General features: G+C 41.9%; 1 pseudogene across 1 annotated transcript in view; it reads left to right on the plus strand.

Moving 5' to 3' along the window:
- The window catches only part of LOC311604145, a 63,153-nt pseudogene extending 60,641 nt beyond the window's left edge, over positions 1 to 2,512 (plus strand). Inside the window, exons 3-4 of the transcript in view lie at positions 813 to 851; positions 1,741 to 2,512. The product of the transcript in view is annotated as an uncharacterized misc_RNA (transcript). The remainder of the gene's footprint in view (positions 1 to 812; positions 852 to 1,740) is intronic.
- Positions 2,513 to 18,471: the final 15,959 nt, after the last annotated feature.

Here is an 18,471-nt window from a genome sequence, read left to right on the forward strand (position 1 = left end):
TGTTTTGTTTTGTTTCGTTTTGGGGCAGTCAGATCTTGGACTCTCGAATACGGAGTATGGTCGTTGGACCAAATGGTGAGGGTTTACTATGCTATTGCCTAATATTCTTCCTAAGTGGCTGTGTGATTTGGCATTCCTACCAGCAATGAGGACAGTGTCTGTGGCTCCAAGTCCTGGCCAGAATTTGGTGATGTTAGTGGTTCTGAGTTTGACCATGCTAACATGAATGGAGTTGTATCCCCTTGTTTTAACCTTGTTGACAGCAGATATTTGGTTTTTTTTCCACTGGCATTTTTTTTTATTAATTTATTCTTGTTACATCTCAATGGTTATCCCATCCCTTGTATCCTCCCATTTTCCCCTTATTCCCCTCCCCTATGACTGTTCCTGAGGGGGATTACCTCCCCTTGTATATACTCATAGGGTAGACAGCAGATATTTGAATGCTTGTTTTTCATGCATGTGTCTTGTCTGCTGAAGCCTTTGGCTAGCTTATCATTACTTTGACCATAAAACTCTCCCTCAAATAAAGCATGTCTCCAGACAGTGCCTTAACCAAGGCCTTACCTAGACAAGATTTTTTTCTTTTCTTTTTCTTTTTTTTGAGACAGGGTCTCTCTGTGTTAGCCTTGGCTGTCCTGGACTCGCTTTGTAGACCAGGGTGGCCTTGAAGTCACAGTGATCTGCCTACCTCTGCCTCCCACGTGCTGGGATTAAAGGTGCACCACCATGCCCAGCATCTAGACAAGATTATAAGTCTGAGGATTATGTTTTGACCTGTGTGTTGCCCTACTCCTCCCTCTCATTTTTAGGATGCTTTTGGTGGAGGCCCTTTGAAGCAGTGGGCTAAGGTGAGGACAACACTCGGTCTCTACCAGAGGTTTTGTGACTTTCAGGTGGTAGAGCATCTGCTATTTCTTGTTAAATCTGTGTACTTGAAACCTGTCTATCACTGAGTGCAAGCCAGCAAGTTTCCAGATTTCAGAAAGAAAGAACATTTGCTGTCTCACATCAATAGCAGTATTTCCCGCAATAGCTATATTCGTTAAAAATAACCTTTCTTTAAAAATAAGCATAACGAGTTTAAGAGGAAGAGGACTCTATGAATCTGGAAAAAAACCATTATAATGTGGTTTAAGAGTGTCATGTCCCCCATTTGAACTGGAAAGTTAGTTGTAGCTGTTTTCCAACTCAGCTTGGAGTCTAATTGAGTGTAGGGTCAGTTGATCGCATTCACAGCCAGAAATCATAGAAATAGAACATTCTTATTTTTTCTCCCTGAGTGTTGTTATTCTTGGTCAACCTGTAGCCTCCTAAGGTAAATCAAGGGGAAGCATAAAATAGGTATACTTTTTTTTTGTTTTTTGTTTTTTGAGTGAGGGAGGAAGGATAATTAGAAATTCAAGGCCAGCCTGGGCAACAGAAGACCCTGGAGAGATGGCTCAGAGGTTACAAGCACTGACTACTTCTCCAGAGGTCCTGAGTTCTATTCCTAGAAACCACATGGTAGCTCACAGCCAACTACAATGTGAGCTGATGCCCTCTTCTGGCCTGTAGCCATACTGGCAGGCAGAGCACTGTATGCATAATAAATTAAATAAATCTTTTAAAAAGTCATTCAAAAAATTAAAACAATCACTCCCCCCCTTCAAACAATGATACCTGGAGTTGAGTTCAGGTCTGTAGGGATGCAGACCTCTTCAGGTCTCAGCTGCCAAAGACCCTATCCGGAAGCACTAGCTGGGCATCGTGAGTGGTTGTCCAGTATTCATTGGGAGACCAAAGGCAGCAGTGAGAGAGAAAGATGTGCGAAGATTCTTCTAGGTTTTTGGCTTTGTGGATTTTGAGGACCCAAAGGAGGCAGATGATGCTGTTTATGAACTTGATGGAAAAAGAACTTTGCAGTGAATGGGTTACCATTGAACATGCTCAGTCTCGATCTCGGGGTGGATGAGGGAGAGAACAGTACTCTGACTGTTTTAGTAGTCACAGACCTCGGAATGATAGACAAAATGCCCCGCCTGTAAGAACAGAAAATCGACTTAGAGTTGAGAATTTATCCTCAAGAGTCAGTTGGCAGGACCTCAAAGATTTCATGAGACAAGCTGGGGAAGCAGCCTTTGCGGATGCACATCGACCTAAACTAAATGAAGGGGTAGCCTCTTTGGGTGACTTGAAGAATGCTATTGAAAAATTTTTCTGGAAAGGAAATTAATATGAGAAAAATCAAATTAATTGAAGGTAGCAAAAGGCACAGGTCTAGAAGCAGGCCACGATCTCGGACCAGGAGGAGTTCCTCTAGGTCCTGTAGCCGTCTCGTTCCCGTAGGAGCAAGTCTTACAGCCGATCAAGAGTCCCGTTCTGGTAGTAGGTCACCCATGTCTGGGAAGAGCCAGAAACGTGGTTCTTCAAGTAGATCTAATTCTCCAGTGGCTGTGGATCGCCAGAGGTCCTGATCTCGGTCCAGGTCCACATCAGTTGACAGTAGCAATTAAACTGTAAATAACTTACCCGGGGGCTTTTAAAAATGAAACAAAACAAAACAAAAACAAACAACAACAAAAAAATCAAAACCCAAATTCTGAAACCTTACTTGCTAAAAATTCTAGTTAAGTATGCTTTTTCCCCCCTGTGGGGTGGGGTTTGTAGGGGGGGTTGGGCTGGATTTCTTTGTAGATGTGGACCACCAAGGGCTTGTTGAAAACCAATGTATTAAATGTCTTTTGATAAGCCTTCTGCTCATACTTTTGTGACTGTCTGAAGTATATAGTTTGTGTATATTGATAGAGCTTTTTCATAACTAAAACATTTAATTTTTTGAATCAGAAAAACTTTTGAATATTTTAGTTCCTTGTTCAGATATGTTAACTCAAGTTTAGTTTAATTACGCAGTTAAACTAATTAATAGCTTTGGACACTTTAAAAGAGCTCTAAATTTTCTTGTATATAAGGCTTACATGATTTTTCCTTGTTAGGGTCAAGGGTGTCTTCTCACCCACTAGCAGCTGTAGGCAGACATTAAAGCAGCTGTTTGTTATTGAAAATAAAATATGTCAAATATTATTTTTAAAAAGTGAAGGTACCCATCTATGCCATCATCTTCGCTGTCCTCCAGTGACACCTGCTATCTCATTTGTGGTCACATGTTGCAAATTAAGATTTTATCTTAGAATTTGATTTAGCTGAGAACAACAGAAAGCACACTTTCGGGGAAAAGATGAAAACGAGGTAGAAAATTATTTTTCTCTCATGTGAAATTTTGTCTTCTAGTGGTTTAGGGGGGTCTATGATGGCTCTGTCTACAAATGGCTGAGGGACTAGGGATTTCCCGACACCTGCTACAATGTTACTAGGCTATAGCTCTTCTCTGCATGAGCTCTAGCTTTGGATCTAGACAGAGATAGATGAGAAAGAAAAGATTTAACAGGGAATGCCAGCTAAAGTTCTTTGGATGTTGTTACTTCCACTTGAGATATGGAGGAAGGCTCCAAGAAAGGCCAAGAAGGGAGATGAGAAAGGCAATGGAAGGCATTCCTTCTACAGTGACTGGCCGATTAGCAGTCAACACTGCTTAGCTTATATGGTTCCTGTGACAGAGCCTCTCATATAGCAATATTAAGCTGACCTTTCAGATGTGGTTGGTGACCTTGTACATCACAGGAGAAAGGAAAGTGCCTAATAATTTAGATTCAAAAGTTTCATGAGCAGGGTTGTTAATGCTCACATGACAAAATTCACCTGTCTGTCTGTCTGTCTGTCTGTCTATCCGTCTGTCTGTCTGTCTCTGTCTCTGTCTCTGTCTCTGTCTCTGTCTCTGTCTCTGTCTCTGTCTCTCTCTCTCTGTCTCTCTCTCTCTCTCTCTCTCTCTCTCTGTTTTTTGGCAAGAGTCTCACCCTATGAAATGGTTTGGCCTGATCATATTGTTAGTTAACATGAAAACCAAGACTAAGAATGGCTCCTTTGGTTTCCACATTAACTTTTTTTTTCATACTGAGAAGAGGTGAATAAAATATTTATATAGAGAGACATTGACTTGAAGGATTGAATTTTTAAACTGGTTAATAAATCACAGAACATTGCTTTACAAGAAATTTATGCCAAATAAAAGGGATTATTATGTTCAAGTTGGAGAAGAATTGGCTGCACAGAGAGGACTGGGTTCTTCACTGCAGGACTTCTCAAGGTCTCTCATATGCTGTGTGCCTTTGTGAACTTCTGGCAGATTTATTCTGAAAACTTCTTATCCTGGTAAATGTTTTATTTCACTCTCTACCCTAGAAATATTTCCTAGAAAAGTTTGAAATGAATTTAGGAGATGCTCAAATATTTAAGGAGCAACTGTTGTACAATATTAGAATCTTTAAATGATTTTCTTTCTTTTTTTTTGGTTTTGTTTGTTTGTTTGTTTGTTTGTTTCCAAGACAGGGTTTCTCTGTGTAGTCCTGGCTGTCCTGAACTCAATTTGTAGACAAGGCTGACCTTGAACTCACAGAGATCTGCCTGCTTCTGCCTCCCCAGGCATATGCCACCTCAGATGGCTCAATATTAGAATCTTTGTAGACTGTGATGAATAAAAATGTCCTTCCTCATCTGCAACTCTCTCTCTCTCTCTCTCTCTCTCTCTCTCTCTCTCTCTTATACACACACACACACACACACACACACACACACACACACACACACATTGGGAAACAAACCACAGATGCATAATTTATGTGACATTCAACAATTGTGAAAAAAAATAAAAAAAAAAAACAAAAAAAACCCCAATTGTGTAATTAGCACTACTATTTGTTTTAACACCCTATGTTCCAAGTCTTTGGGATAAAACTGCCCAATATCGCCATGAGCTCTCTTATGCTGTTTACTTTTAAATGATGATGTCTCGAACAAAACCCTGCTTTTTTTTTTAATCAATACTAGTTAGATGAGCAGTATTATGCTAAGGGTGTGGATCAGCTCTCTGGGGCTCCAATCCACCTCTGCATGGGATTCATGAGTGATTAGCAAGCTGTCGGCTGGATAAACAAATGTGGATACAATTCCTGACTATAGTTCTTGGCTGACTATAGAACCATGGCTTGATTCTATGGCAGGTTAGCTTTATTAGTCAAAGGCTACCATGTACAGACAGTTTCCCATTCTCTTAGTGAGACACTTCCTCCAACAAGACCACACATATTCTGACAAAGCCTTACCTCCTAATAGTAGCACTCACTATGGCCAAGAATTCAAACACGTGAGTCAATGGGTCCATCTTATTCAAAGCACCACAGCTCACTCCCTGGCTTCCATAGGCTTGTAGTCATAACATGATGTAAAATGCTCTCAGACTAACTTAAAAAGTCCCCATAGTCTACCACAGTCTCAACAATGTGTAAGAGCCCAAAGTTCAATGTCTCTTCTGAGATTAGTGCAATCTCTTAACTGTAATCCCCTATTAAAAAAAAAAAAACCAAACAGAGCACATACTTTCAACATATAATGGCACAGGATATACATTTCTGTCCCAAAATGCAGGGAAGGGAGCACAGTGAGGAAATACTGGACCAAAGCAAGGCAGAAAACCAACTGGACAAACTTAAAACTCTGTATCTCCATGTCTGATATCAAATGCTCTTCAGATCCCCAACTCTTTTCAGTTTTGTTGACTGCAGTGCACTTGTTTCTCATGAGCTGGTTCCCCTCCCTCTTAGCAGCTCTCCTCTGCAGGCATCTCACAGCTCTGGCATCTCTAACATCCTGGGGTCTCCAAGGCATCTCACAGCTCTGGCATCTCTAACATCCTGGGGTCTCCAAAGGTAGCCCAGGCTTCCCCTTCACAGCTTCACACATGGCCTCTCTGAGCCTCCATGCAGAGACACACGTGCCGCACAGGGGGAGATCCCATAACCCCTTTCTTCTACTCTTGATTCCAAAGCTAGAACTATGTGGCTGAAGCTGCCATGTTCCGCTACTTTCTGGGGCTTGAGCATGGTCCCCTTGTTGAGTTATGTCAGTTTCCTTTACTGTCTAAACTTGGCTGTTTTGGAACTTGCTCTGTAGAAAAGACTGGCCTTGAACTCAGAGGTCTGCTTGCCTTTGTCTCTTGGGATTAAAGGCGTGTGCCACCAAGCCTGGACCTAAACTATTCTTTAATTCCTTCTTACAATTGGAATCTTTAGCTGGGGAGGATTGTACTCTGGGGCGACCACTCCCTCAATTCCATTTAATATCTTTAATTTGTTATCTCCTTGAACACAGGATTTAGCTCCATTCTACTTCCTGGTGGCCCTTTAATCTTTGAACCACACATTTTGTATTTTTCCTTTCTCTGCTGTTTCATGAAAACATTCTTTATATGAGTGAACCACAGGACAGAGTCAATGCTAGGCTGTTTTGAGATTTTTCTTTGCTAATGCAATACATCTAAATCTTTTCACTTTAGCCTCAGGCAGACTCTCTGGACAAGGGCTAAAACAGTCACATTACCAAAATATCACAACATGCTAAAATTCTTTTCTGAAGCCTCTTGAGCTACCCTCTTGAGCTAGCCTCTCCACCCTATAATTCAAATCACCCTCGGCACCATTGTGATATATATTCCTGTTAGGATGGTCTACTAAGTAGCTCTTAGAGCATTCTACTGCTTTCCTAATCCAAAGTCCCCAAATCTGCATTCCTCCAGACAAAATCATGGTCAGGGATATCACAGCAATACCCCAGTCCTTGGTACCAACTTCTGTCTTAGTTGGAGTTTTATTGCTGTGAATAGACAATATGACCAAGACAACTCTTACAAAGAAAAGCATTTAATTGGGGATGGCTTACAGTTTCAGCAGTTTAATCCATTATCATCATGACAGGAAGCGTGGCAGACATGGTGCTGGAAGAGCCAAGAGTTTTACATCTTGGTCCATGAGCAGCAGAAGGAGACTGTGTGACAGTCAGCATAGCTTGAGCATAGGAAACCTCAAAGCTCACTCCCACAATGACACACTGCCTCCAATAATGCCGTACCTACTCCAACAAGGCCACATCTCCCACCAGTACCACTCACTATGGCCGTTTGGGGGATACACCTATTCAAACAACTACAGATAGATTCCAAGAACTGAGTTATATTTGTTCTTAAAGAATGATTGCAGAGTCAAGACTAAGGCATGGATGTAAAGCTGTTCAGTGTATAGTTTTTGTTATAATGCATGGTAGACATTAAATGCAGTAGGAGCTCAAAGGAGACCTCTTACAGTCTCTGTCTGCAGTCCAGAGGGTTGGCTATTAGGGCACCTTAATAATGATGCTTCGGGACTGGAGATGTGGCTCAGTTAGTAAAGTGTTTGTATTGTAAGCATGAGGCCCCGAGTTCTAACTCCAGATCCCATGCAAGAAAGCCAGCCGTGGTGGCATGCCTTGTAATCCAGTGCTGACTATGAAGACGTGAAAAGATCTCTGGGGCTCACTGGCCTGTCTAACCAAATCAGTGACCTCCAGATTAATGAGTTTCCCTGTCTTTAAAATAGAGATAAATGGCACCTGAAGGATGACTTCTGCTACCCTCACACACATGTGCGCCTGCACATGCAAACATATAGGAGCATGTAAATACACACGTAAGCATCCGTACATACATACAGCAATCCTTTGAAAATTCCTAAATTATTGTCTCAAGAAACTTGGATGTGTACACATACATGTATGTGCATCTGTGTGCTTGTGTTTCAGGTGTTCCTTTCTGTGGTGTTGGCAGTGTGTGCTGGGCCTCACACATGCCAGGAAAGTCTTGCACCAGTAAACTTCAGAGCTACATCTCCAGCCTAGAGAGTACATACTGAGGCTGCACAGAAGGAATGACAGTATGAAGCAAAGGGAGGGGTCCGTGTGGAGCTACATTACTACAGAACATAATGCCTGTATTTCTCCTTTAATCCTACCGTTCTCAGGCTTATGGTCAGGAAAGTGGTCATGAAAATACAAGGTTCCTGCTGAAGAGGAAGAGAACAAGAGCTACAGCACTTTGCATACCCTGCAAAGACTGCCAGGGAAAGAACGTGGTGGAGAAAGACACTGAGGTTGAATAGAGACCACCACAACATTTCCCTTAGTTGTGACAATCAAAGCTTATTGCTAGTTGCCAAATAACATATATGGTGTATAATTTTGGTTGGCAAAAATGAATTCAATCATGGTGAAGATTTCATTAGTCTTCATAAAGGCCTGCAGTTAATGATATCACCTCTTGGTGTTGTTATTTATAGAAATACACTGCCAGCACAATTGAAGGCAAAACCAAATAAGTAGAACCTCCAAATGGAACATATTTCCATTTGAGTATGTGACGGACTTCACATTTCTATCTGGAAGATATAATTCTAAATTTCTTGCCTGGATTATGATCTACGTTTTTGAAACAAGAGACCACCCAGGCTTTTAGAAATTCTATTAGTGACTGCAGAAAGCTCTCCCAGAAAGAAAATGAATAGGAAACTGTACGATTTTTTTTTTTGATAAAATAGTAGAGTTGATGAGAATATCTCTGACGTGAGGTTTCTCTGAAGGGAGGTGAAGGCCCATGGACAGGGGGTAGGATAGGAAATGTCAAGCGAACAACACCGAGGCACAGTGTTGGTCACTAAAGGACGACTGAGTGACTTGAACTATCACTGTCATTTAAAGATGGCTGATGACAGAAACTGTTGATGAGACCCTGCTCATTCTGGATATGGAGCAGCTGTCGAGGGATGGGAGAAGCACTGCTAAAGGAGATGCTGGCAAAGAAGGAGTTCAGGAACACTGGGCTCTTGTCTGAGATTATTGTTCCTCAATGAGAAAAAAGTCATGCTATTCTCTCTCTCTCTCTCTCTCTCTCTCTCTCTCTCTCTCTCTCTCTCTCTCTCTCTCTCTGTCTCGTGCCATCTGTGATAATTTTAAATAAATTTTTTCCTTCTCACATTATAACTGTGATCATAGTTTGCCCTTCCTCTAACCCTCCCAGTTCCTTCCCCCTTTCCTTCCATCCAGATCCACCCCTTTCTGTCTCTCATTAGGAAACAAACTAGCTTCTAAGGGATAATAATAAAATAACTAGAACATATGAAAAAACAAAAAAAACTTCAGAATGTGACAAAAGAAACAAATATAGGTATGTTTACATTGCTCATATGATTTTGACTTACTTTAGGAGGTGGAAGGTGAGGTGGATTGAGAAGGAATGAAGGCAGGCGTGAAGAGCAAATATAATAAAAACACATTATATGAAATTATTAAAGGATTATTCAAAATATTTTTAAAAGAGGAAATTATACCTTTGGTATACATATAGTATTGGGATATTCAAAGGAGAAACTGAAGGAATACAAAATTTTCATCTGAATATTTCACAGAGAAAGCTATAAGATTGAACTGTTTTGATTGTCATTAAGTAGCACTCTGTTCTTAGTCTGATGGATAACTTTTCTTTAGGAAAAATAACAAAAATCACATATGCATGCATACTTCATGCACACACGTATCGAATCCTTGTTCATTACATAAAAAGAAAATCTTATATAAAAGATAATTGTGTTTTTTCTAATGCACTGTCAATTCAATGGTCATGAGGTAATGAGTGAATAGGAAAATTTGTTCTATAATGATTTATACACACACACACACACACACACACACACACACACACACACAGAGAGAGAGAGAGAGAGAGAGAGAGAGAGAGAGAGAGAGAGAGAGAGATAGCATTTATGCATTCCTGGCCTTTATGATCCTCACTGTAAGCCCACAAAGTAGACAAACTTTTAATTTTTAAGATAAGGAAATGAGGCAATCAGAGATCAAATTGTATCCTACTCCAGTGTGGAAGAATTGGATCCAAACACAATGCATCTGACCTTTTCACCAGCCTTTGGGACAAGCACCTTTCAATGTATCTGGCTGACAATTATTTTTAGTGTGAATATTGCTTATTCAAGTTGTAGGGACCAGTGTAGACAGCTTATTATCCAAAAATAGTACTTGGATTGCTCTGCCAGGAACTTCAGGTGTTTGGATGGCTGAAGTGCATAGCTTACTTACTTTATAGCTCTTTCAGGTTTGTGCCATCATGAGACATAACAGAGAGACAAGTCCCCTCTAGAATCCACTCTCTAATTTGGGCTGTTTTACTTTAAAGTGGTTGGGTTTTTTTTTTCTGGGTTTGTTTGTTTTTTGTTTTTTGTTTTTTTTTTTTTGCGCATGGATCTTCATTTCTCTTTCAATTATTTTTCATAGGTTGATATTATTTTTATCCTTCATGGAATAGCATCAGTGGTGGGGACTTGGGCAGAAATGGAAACATGCGTGTCTTGTGAAATAGTAAATGTGATATGATAATTATATGTTTATAAGTAAAAAGTAATAATATCTTGAAAATGAAAACAGTGACCAATATTTTTATGAGTTACCAAGAAATTTCAATGGGATGTGGTTAAAAAGAGCCGAGGACTACAGTGCCGCGGCAAGCACAGGGCTGTGGAACCAGACGTTGACATCCCACATTCGCAGCATGGAAGTAGCAGGCCCGAGTTCAACTGCTCCATTTCTGCACCTCAGTTTCCTAGGGGCAAAAAAGAGCGCATACTAGCCAGTTATCTTACAGAGTAAAGGGGGTACTTTATCAAGCAACGCATCGCTTTGTTAATTCAGGGTCTGGCCCATGGGAGGAACTGGAATTACAGCTTCTTCCCACTTTTGTTTTTAAGTTCATTCTTTTATTCAAGTAAACGTGCAACACACAGCTCATTACATCTGGTTTCTGGCCCGTCTGACGTGAAGCTGGGACACACTGACGGCTGGAAACAAAGGTGGTGTTGCAAGGACGGAGTCACTGAGCACCTTTTTTGGCCCAAGAAGTAGAAGAGGGAAGTGTTTCATTTTGTCTGGTTTGGAGAGAAAAGGCTACTCTCTCTGCCAAGTCCTCAGCAGGGGGAACAGAAGTGCCAAGAGTGGGGAGGGCATCCCAGTAGTGAGAGACAAGTGAAGTACAGCTCCCAGCGGGGGTGGAGGAGGCCTTTAACTGTTGCACACTACAGGCGCGGGGAGGGGGGGCGGGGGCTCTGCTCTGGCTGTCCTCTCCTAAGTGGAGGAGGTCGGCCCTCATTTCCAGGTTCTGTGGATGGCTTTAACTAACAAAAACCTCTGAAGGCCCCTTATCAAAGCTTGTTCTCCCTTTGCTAAATGTGGCTTTAGCTTCACCAACGGCAGAGGAAGGAAGTCACCACTGACAGACTCTTTGCGCATGACTGAGAGATCACCCCACTTGAACACAAGACACCCTCAGAATTTTCTCTTTCAAAGGGTCACTTTCATCCTCTTAAAACATGATGCGGAATCTGTAGACAGAATCTCTCTACACCCGCCTCAAACTTTTCTGTGTGCCTTACTACGCTGCAGAGGGTACATTTTATTTTTACAGACTTCTTTGCAGTAATTATTTGCGTATGGTTTGGCTCTCACTAACCGGGTGCTCTTGGAGGATGCCTGGATTGAGATTTCAGCCCAGGAGCGCAGTGGCGTAGCCGAGGGGGGTTCTCGGGATGCGGTGGTGTTCAGGGAGCGGCGCAGTCTATACCCCGCTCCTTTACCCTGTCCAATAACTTTGTAAGTTCCTAATCACCTGTATGTTCCTCTAATTTCTTAACACGGTCACAGTGGTTTTTTTGTTTTTGTTTTTTTGTTTTGTTTGTTTTGGCTTGGAATCACTCTTTATTCATGAAAAATACATTTTTTCAAAAAAGGCTTCAAAGTTGGGCTTGGTGGCACAGGCCTTTAATCTCTGCACTCAGTGAGGCAAGAGGCAGATGCTGTGAGTTTGGGACTAGCCTGGTCTACAATGTGAGTCCAATACAGTAGTCAAGGCTACGCAGAGAAAGGTCACAGCAGTTTTTGTTACTAACAAATGAATCAAGAAGTCTTACTTAAAGATAACAACAAAAACTTTCTAACCAGTTCTGGTCAGCAGATTCCATAGTGATGCGGCTCAGACTTACTTTAAACTCTTGTTCCTTCTACTTCAGTTTTCTTTTTTTTTTTTGAATGCTGAAATTTTAGATACGTGTCACCACACTTAGATAAAACATCCATGCAGGAGGAATTCGAGAAATAGAGGCTGTAATTACAAAAATGTCTGCATAATGTATGTGTGAAGAGAAGACGAGCTGAGTGTAAAAGTGGTGTGTGTGTGTGTGTGTGTGTGGGTGTGTGTGTGTGTGTGTTACGGAGGGTAGGAGAGTGATTGGTGAGGGAGGAAAGTGATTTTTAAATACAGCAAGAAAAAGTGGAGAAGCTGAACAGTAAAGGCATCCTGAGAGTGCCCTCGCCCCTTTCATGTTGACAATAGGTGAGGCTTTCTTCCCACTTCCCCAACATCATAAGAGAGAAAGCAAGAAAAGACACTACCCTGTAGAATGGACACTTGCCTGACGTGTTTTCAGCCTGGTTTGACTTGATGGGTTTTATGTTTGCTGTTTGTCATGGTTTGAGTCCGGCACAGCTGGATTGGCCCGCTAAGGCACATTCCTGTGCTGGATACACAGCAGCCCTGAAGTGCTCTCAGGCGGAGCTGCTCCAGAAGTCTGGCAAGAGCATGCTCTACATTTCAGGGAAGTTTTGAGTCTGAAGGATGTAGCCAAAGGTCATCCAGAGCACCGCTTTTCATTTCCCAGAGTCGGTTTTCATAAAACCACGGGATTTTAGACCCAGCCATGTCTTTGGGCAAGAATTCGGGCTTCTCAAACTTTTATCTGCTTTCATATTATTTACATGTGATATCAACCTACATGACATGTAGTTTTAGTTGGGTACCCCTGGCTTTGTAAAACAATTTTTTTTGTGTGCATGTATGTGTGTGTATGTTGTTAGTGTGCTTCCCCCCCCAATGAGTTTGCATGTATAGATGTATTTGCTTTCCATGCACTTGTATACAGGTGCATAAAGGCTAAAAGTTGATGTCAAGTATCTTCTGCTATTGCTCTCCATCTTATTTTATTTTGTTTTATTTTATTGAGGTAAGTACCTCACTAAACCTGGAACTCATCAAGATTGTCAGGTCAGCAATAACTGTGCCTGAGAAAACTGTAGGTGCCTTGGAACTTTGAGAAACAAGTGTTACTGGTAAGGTGCTTTCATAGTCTCAGCTACGCCCCAAGCCGAGCAGTCTCCAGCACCTCAGAAGATGAGAAGACAGCCTTTTATAGGACCAGGCCTTGGGCCATGATGACAAGGGAAGCATGACTTATCTAACTCCTCCAGGCTCTACAGGACAAAATAACATTTGTGTGGGCTGTTCTAAGAACATCCTGGCCATCAGTCAGTCAGTGTCAGTGACTGTTAGGACAGATGTCATGTCTAGAGGCACACACATGGGACATTTCAAATCTCAAAGCTCTGAGGAGTTTGTAATTTAGTAGTAAAAGTAATACACACACACACACACACACACACACACACACACACACACACACATACTCTTCCGACCCCCCACATGCAGAAACACTTGTACACACAAACTTGAATATACATACTCTTGTACACATACCCCTCCAACCCCCACACGCACACACACATTTGTACACACACACCTCCAATCCCCCACATGCATATACATATGGGGGTTGTACACACACACACACACACACACACACACACACACACACACACACCCCTCTAAAGGAGTTGTAGGAATAGAAACAACTGCTCTAGAAGTTTAGGGATGGAGACTAGACTGCAGGCTGGGTCTTCTTGTGAGTCTGAAGTATTCAAACAGCTGGTGAAGGGAGTGGTGGGGAAGAACACTTTTCATGGGCATCACAAGATGTGAAACTCAGGGTCATTTCACCCATGGTAGGGTGCTGCATGGCAGCCCACACAGGAAAAGGCTTGCAGAAGACTGCTGCATTGACACTGGGTCACAGAGGGAAGATCAAGAGAATCCGTGCAGAAGAAAACAGGGCGCAGACCTTGGTGGCTGCCTAGGGTTCTTTGCCTTAACAAAGAAAAGAGAAAGATCAAGTGAGGATCTACATAGAAGCTGGAGAAGCTGAATTCTCTCTGGCACAGACAAGCTGGCTAATGGCCTAAGTTGACCATCCTGGGGATGATCCTAGATGCTTGGTTGCTAGAGGGGTGAATGGCTCTGCTTTACTGTAGGATTCATTTCCTTCTCACAGCTGGCATTGAAGCAGGTGTCACGGCTCACAGCCACATACTGCAGCATCCCAGCATGGTCTTGTTTCCCAGACCTGAAGGTTTGCCCACCTAATGCAGGCATGGGGGCTTGTGATCAACATGCATCAGCACTGGGAAGCATCTGCCAGCCTTTCTGTTAGGAGGCCCTGTCCTGGGAAGGATGCTTTGTGTCTGTACCAGTGCTAAGCATAGAGCCATGCCTCCTATCCCAGAATGGTTATGCTTCTGCTCCAGGAAAATGGATTCTGAGTCTATTTAGTCAAGGTAGAAGTGAAAAGGCCACGGAAAATTCCAGATAAAGGAAAGGTGTTGAAATCCAATGACTGGAAAGTGTCAGGAACGAGGAGGACAGAATTCTAACATGTATTTCAGCCTGCTAGGACTCCATGTTGTGAATTGGCTTTCTCTGAACAGTGAGTGGGCTGAATCATGTGTAATACTTGGCGCTCAGGTCTCGGTTCTTTCTAACATGTCTCTGGGCAGACCCGCAAGCTTTCCTACTGATCATTTGAGCTACATACTTAAGCAACTAATAGACATAAAAAGCATTATGTATTTATTTGAAACAAAAATACAGAGACACCCAAGAAAGATAAAAGCAGCCCCACACCTTGCAGCTACAGAGCACAGGAGGACCTAAGCTCACTCTTAATTTGTCTGCCCAACATCACAAGTCAATACTCTAGGTGCCTGAGATGAGACGAGACTGTGTTCCCATTAGTAAGTAATGTGTGACTGTCTACATCTTTGTATGATTTACTCAACACATGAAATGTACTGACCTTTAGCTATTGTGGATATTGATGCCTCACAAATAATCCAAGAAGTAACTAGCATGAGTGTTGGGGGACCAAATGAGAAGTTTTATATAAATCGCTAAGAATTTTATAGTGCTGTATAGGACATTAATACTAGGGGCCACAGTTCAAAGTAGCAATAGTCACAGTAGTCCCATGTGGCAACAGCCCAAATGCCTATAATGACACATAAAAATGGTACATCCATAGGTAGAATATTATTCAGCAATGACAAATTCAAAAGTACTTAGATACGCTAACTCAGATATACTACTAAATCGTGTTCTGCTAAGAAAGCTCAAAAGGTATGTGTCATTCCATCATGCCATGGGCAAGGGGAGGGGAAAATGAGGCGTGAATTCCTAATGAGAAGACCTCTTTTAGAGCGGTGAATAACATCATGGACTTCAACAGTGAGAGTCACACAGTACTATGAATGTACCTGATGCCACTGGAGCTTATCTCCAATGAAAGAAAGCCACCAGAAAAGCATAAAGAATTTGCAGTAAGGGGCAGTTTGCCTTTTTATGCTCTTGAGTACAAAAGTGCCTTGCAGCTTTCCAGAAGGAACACATAGGTAGATGTTTCTGGAGTCCTTCCTCTACTTGGAAATTGGATTTCTGATGAGTGGTTTGTGCTGTCACTGCAAAGTAAAAAGTCCTTTGACCTTCCACTTCTGCTCTCAAGCCAATTTCTATTTCAGGGAACATTCTTGGTTAACTGAAAAAAAAATCTATTTTTTTTTTGTCAATAAAGGTAAATCTTTATAGTAACCGGGGAGTAGATGTAACATGGAGATTTTTATTTTTGACATTGTAGCCTGTTTTCCCGGGGTTGTTTACTAGACGAGTTATTCCCTGCCAGGGTAAAGGAGCTCCCTTAATCTTACGTCCTGAGACCTTGTGGCTGTCATGACTCCCTTCCACAGGGCAGGAAGTCAGACTCCAGAGAGGAAATAGAATTTAACGGACTCTTTACCCAAGATTTCACTAAGTAAAGGGTTGGTAAAACAGTCTGCCAAAGGATGACAAATTATCTCAAAGTGCACGTGCTCCCAGAGTCCTCCAGGATGAAAACACTTGTCCGGAATGCAGACACCTAACAGGAAGCCTCCAGTCCCTGCTGCACCCTCATTACTCAGCTTTGTTTTTTAACATGGTGGAAGAAACACATCCAATCCCTGTATGTGTGGCTTATTTTCTCATCCCAAGGTGGGTGATTATATTATACTAGAGTCTGCTTTTTCTCCTGAGGTGTTTTTTAAAAGAACTCCAATGTCTAATTTCTAGTCATTTCTAGTCTACTTTCTCCTGACTAGGAAAAAGTATCTAATATTCACTGGAGTTACAGAGCTGAGGGGTCAGGCGGGGGAGGATGAATCACTCCAGAGAGGCTTCCAGTTGTTTCTAAAGGAGTGGAAATAGTAAAGTGCTGGTTTGTTCTCTCTGCAACTGAAATAACTCCCAGGGTCTCCTGTAGCCAAGTGCTTGCTGATATGATATTGTATCAAAGAAAAAGCAGGCTAACTTCCGAAGGCCTGGGAAGGAATCTTTTCTGTTTCTTTTTTAACTGTAACTTTTTTTCTCCAGATGTGCAGTATAGATACTCTATTAAGCTCAGGGCTCCTCTAAATTTAGCCATCTTCCTTTCTCTGTGGATTCTAGTCATTGCAGCTGCTTTCAGCTCCCTTCTCTTTTGGAGGCAATAACTGCTCACAGAACCCAGTCTCTGGCCAGGTCCTCCCAAGCTTCTCCATCCTGCAGACTCCTGTGTGGACAGTGCTCAGCTCTCCAGGAAGGGGAAGGCTCTACCATTGCCAGTCTCTTTCCCACCATGCATATCAAGTAGACACTTTATTGTCCCTGGCACTTGGCCATTTACACTGGGGTCCTGAAACTGCTGGCCGGTGGTAGGTCTTGAAGACAAGGATTTCTGTTTCTATTTGTAGCTGTTGATCTTGCACAGCTGTAGACTGTGGCCATGGAGGATGTGTGACAGAGAGGCCAGGAGTGGAAGGTCTGGGATCAGGAAGTCTGCATTTGGATTTCCAGTCACTACTCAATGGCTTGCTTGCATCTACTTCTTTGTGGAGTGTTCGCCTCTCACAATGGGTTTCAAGAGTTCTCTTCTTTGAGACAGAGGGACCCAGAGGTCTGGATTCTACCTGGTCTATTGAGTTGCAGAGAGACCAGCTACTCAGACAGGTTCTGCTGTTCCTTCCTGCTTCACTGTGAACCATGGCAGGTGAGTGTTCTTATTGCTCCATGATGGGTAATGGGACATGCAAGCTAGGGTATAAGTGGTTTGCCATTTGTTTTGATGGTAGCTAGCACATTTTTATTCATCACATTTGTTTTACCTTTGTGGCCTTCTAAGAATCGTTGAGATGCAAAATTATACCTTTGGTGCCTATTAAGACCTGAAGGTCCAAGGCCCCTAGCATCATTTTGCTGTTAGTTCAAAGTTCGAGGAGTCCCAGGGATAAATAATTCACTGTATTGGGACCCACAAGGAGACTATGCTACTGTATCTGATCAGAGGGTCTAGGTCCATATCATACATGGTCCTTGGTTGGCTAATCAGTCTCTGTATTGTAGTATAGTTATCCTGTATTATGTGGCTAATATCTGCTTATGAGTGAGTATATACCATGTGTATCTTTCTGGGTCTGGGCAACTTCACTCAGGATGATCTTTTCTAGTTCCATCCATTTTCTTGCAATTGTCAAGATTTCCTTGTTTTTAATAGCTGCGTGTGTATGTACCACGGTTTCTTTATTCATTCTTCAGTTGAGGGACATCTAGGTTGTGTCCATATTATGGTTATTATGAATAAAGCTGCTATGAACATAGTTGAGCAAATGTCCTTGTATGATGGAACAGGCAGAGTTGACAGCCAAACTCTGCCAAGACAGGGTAAGCAAGTTCTCAATAGTTCCTGCCTCACAAATATGTCTGTCAGATATATTGGGCCGGAAGGCTGAAGATGATGCTCCAACGTTACAGAGAGTTTTGGGTGACTGTTCAGGCAGCAAACAATTCTGTCATATTCTCATTTTGGAAGCTGCTAACCTACACTTCCTGTTTATTCAGGTAATCAATTTCATTCCTTCTCAAGTCTCTGATGGGGTTGAAGACCAAATAGTTTAGTTTTACAATTAAGCTTAGTTGTTTAGGGGTTAAGATGTTTTTAGGTCTAGATAGATATTTTAAACTTAAAATGATGATACATGATAGATATTGATTTACATTCAGAATTTTAGGCACACCAAGATAGGAAAGATGTTTTCTTCAAGGTTGCCAAATACAAATAGCCACAACAGTATGAATGTAACATCGATATAATTCCTGATTGTTTCATGGTTTTTCTTGCTGTAGGCAGTTTATTGTATATATCTGTAATAATAAAAATGTATGATATGTAACAATAAAAAATTTATTAATAATACTAATAAAAAAGAATGCACTAAGGAGGCAGG

Source organism: Acomys minous, assembly GCF_964271855.1.
Source record: "Acomys minous genome assembly, chromosome: 8".
Lineage (NCBI taxonomy): Eukaryota > Metazoa > Chordata > Mammalia > Rodentia > Muridae > Acomys > Acomys minous.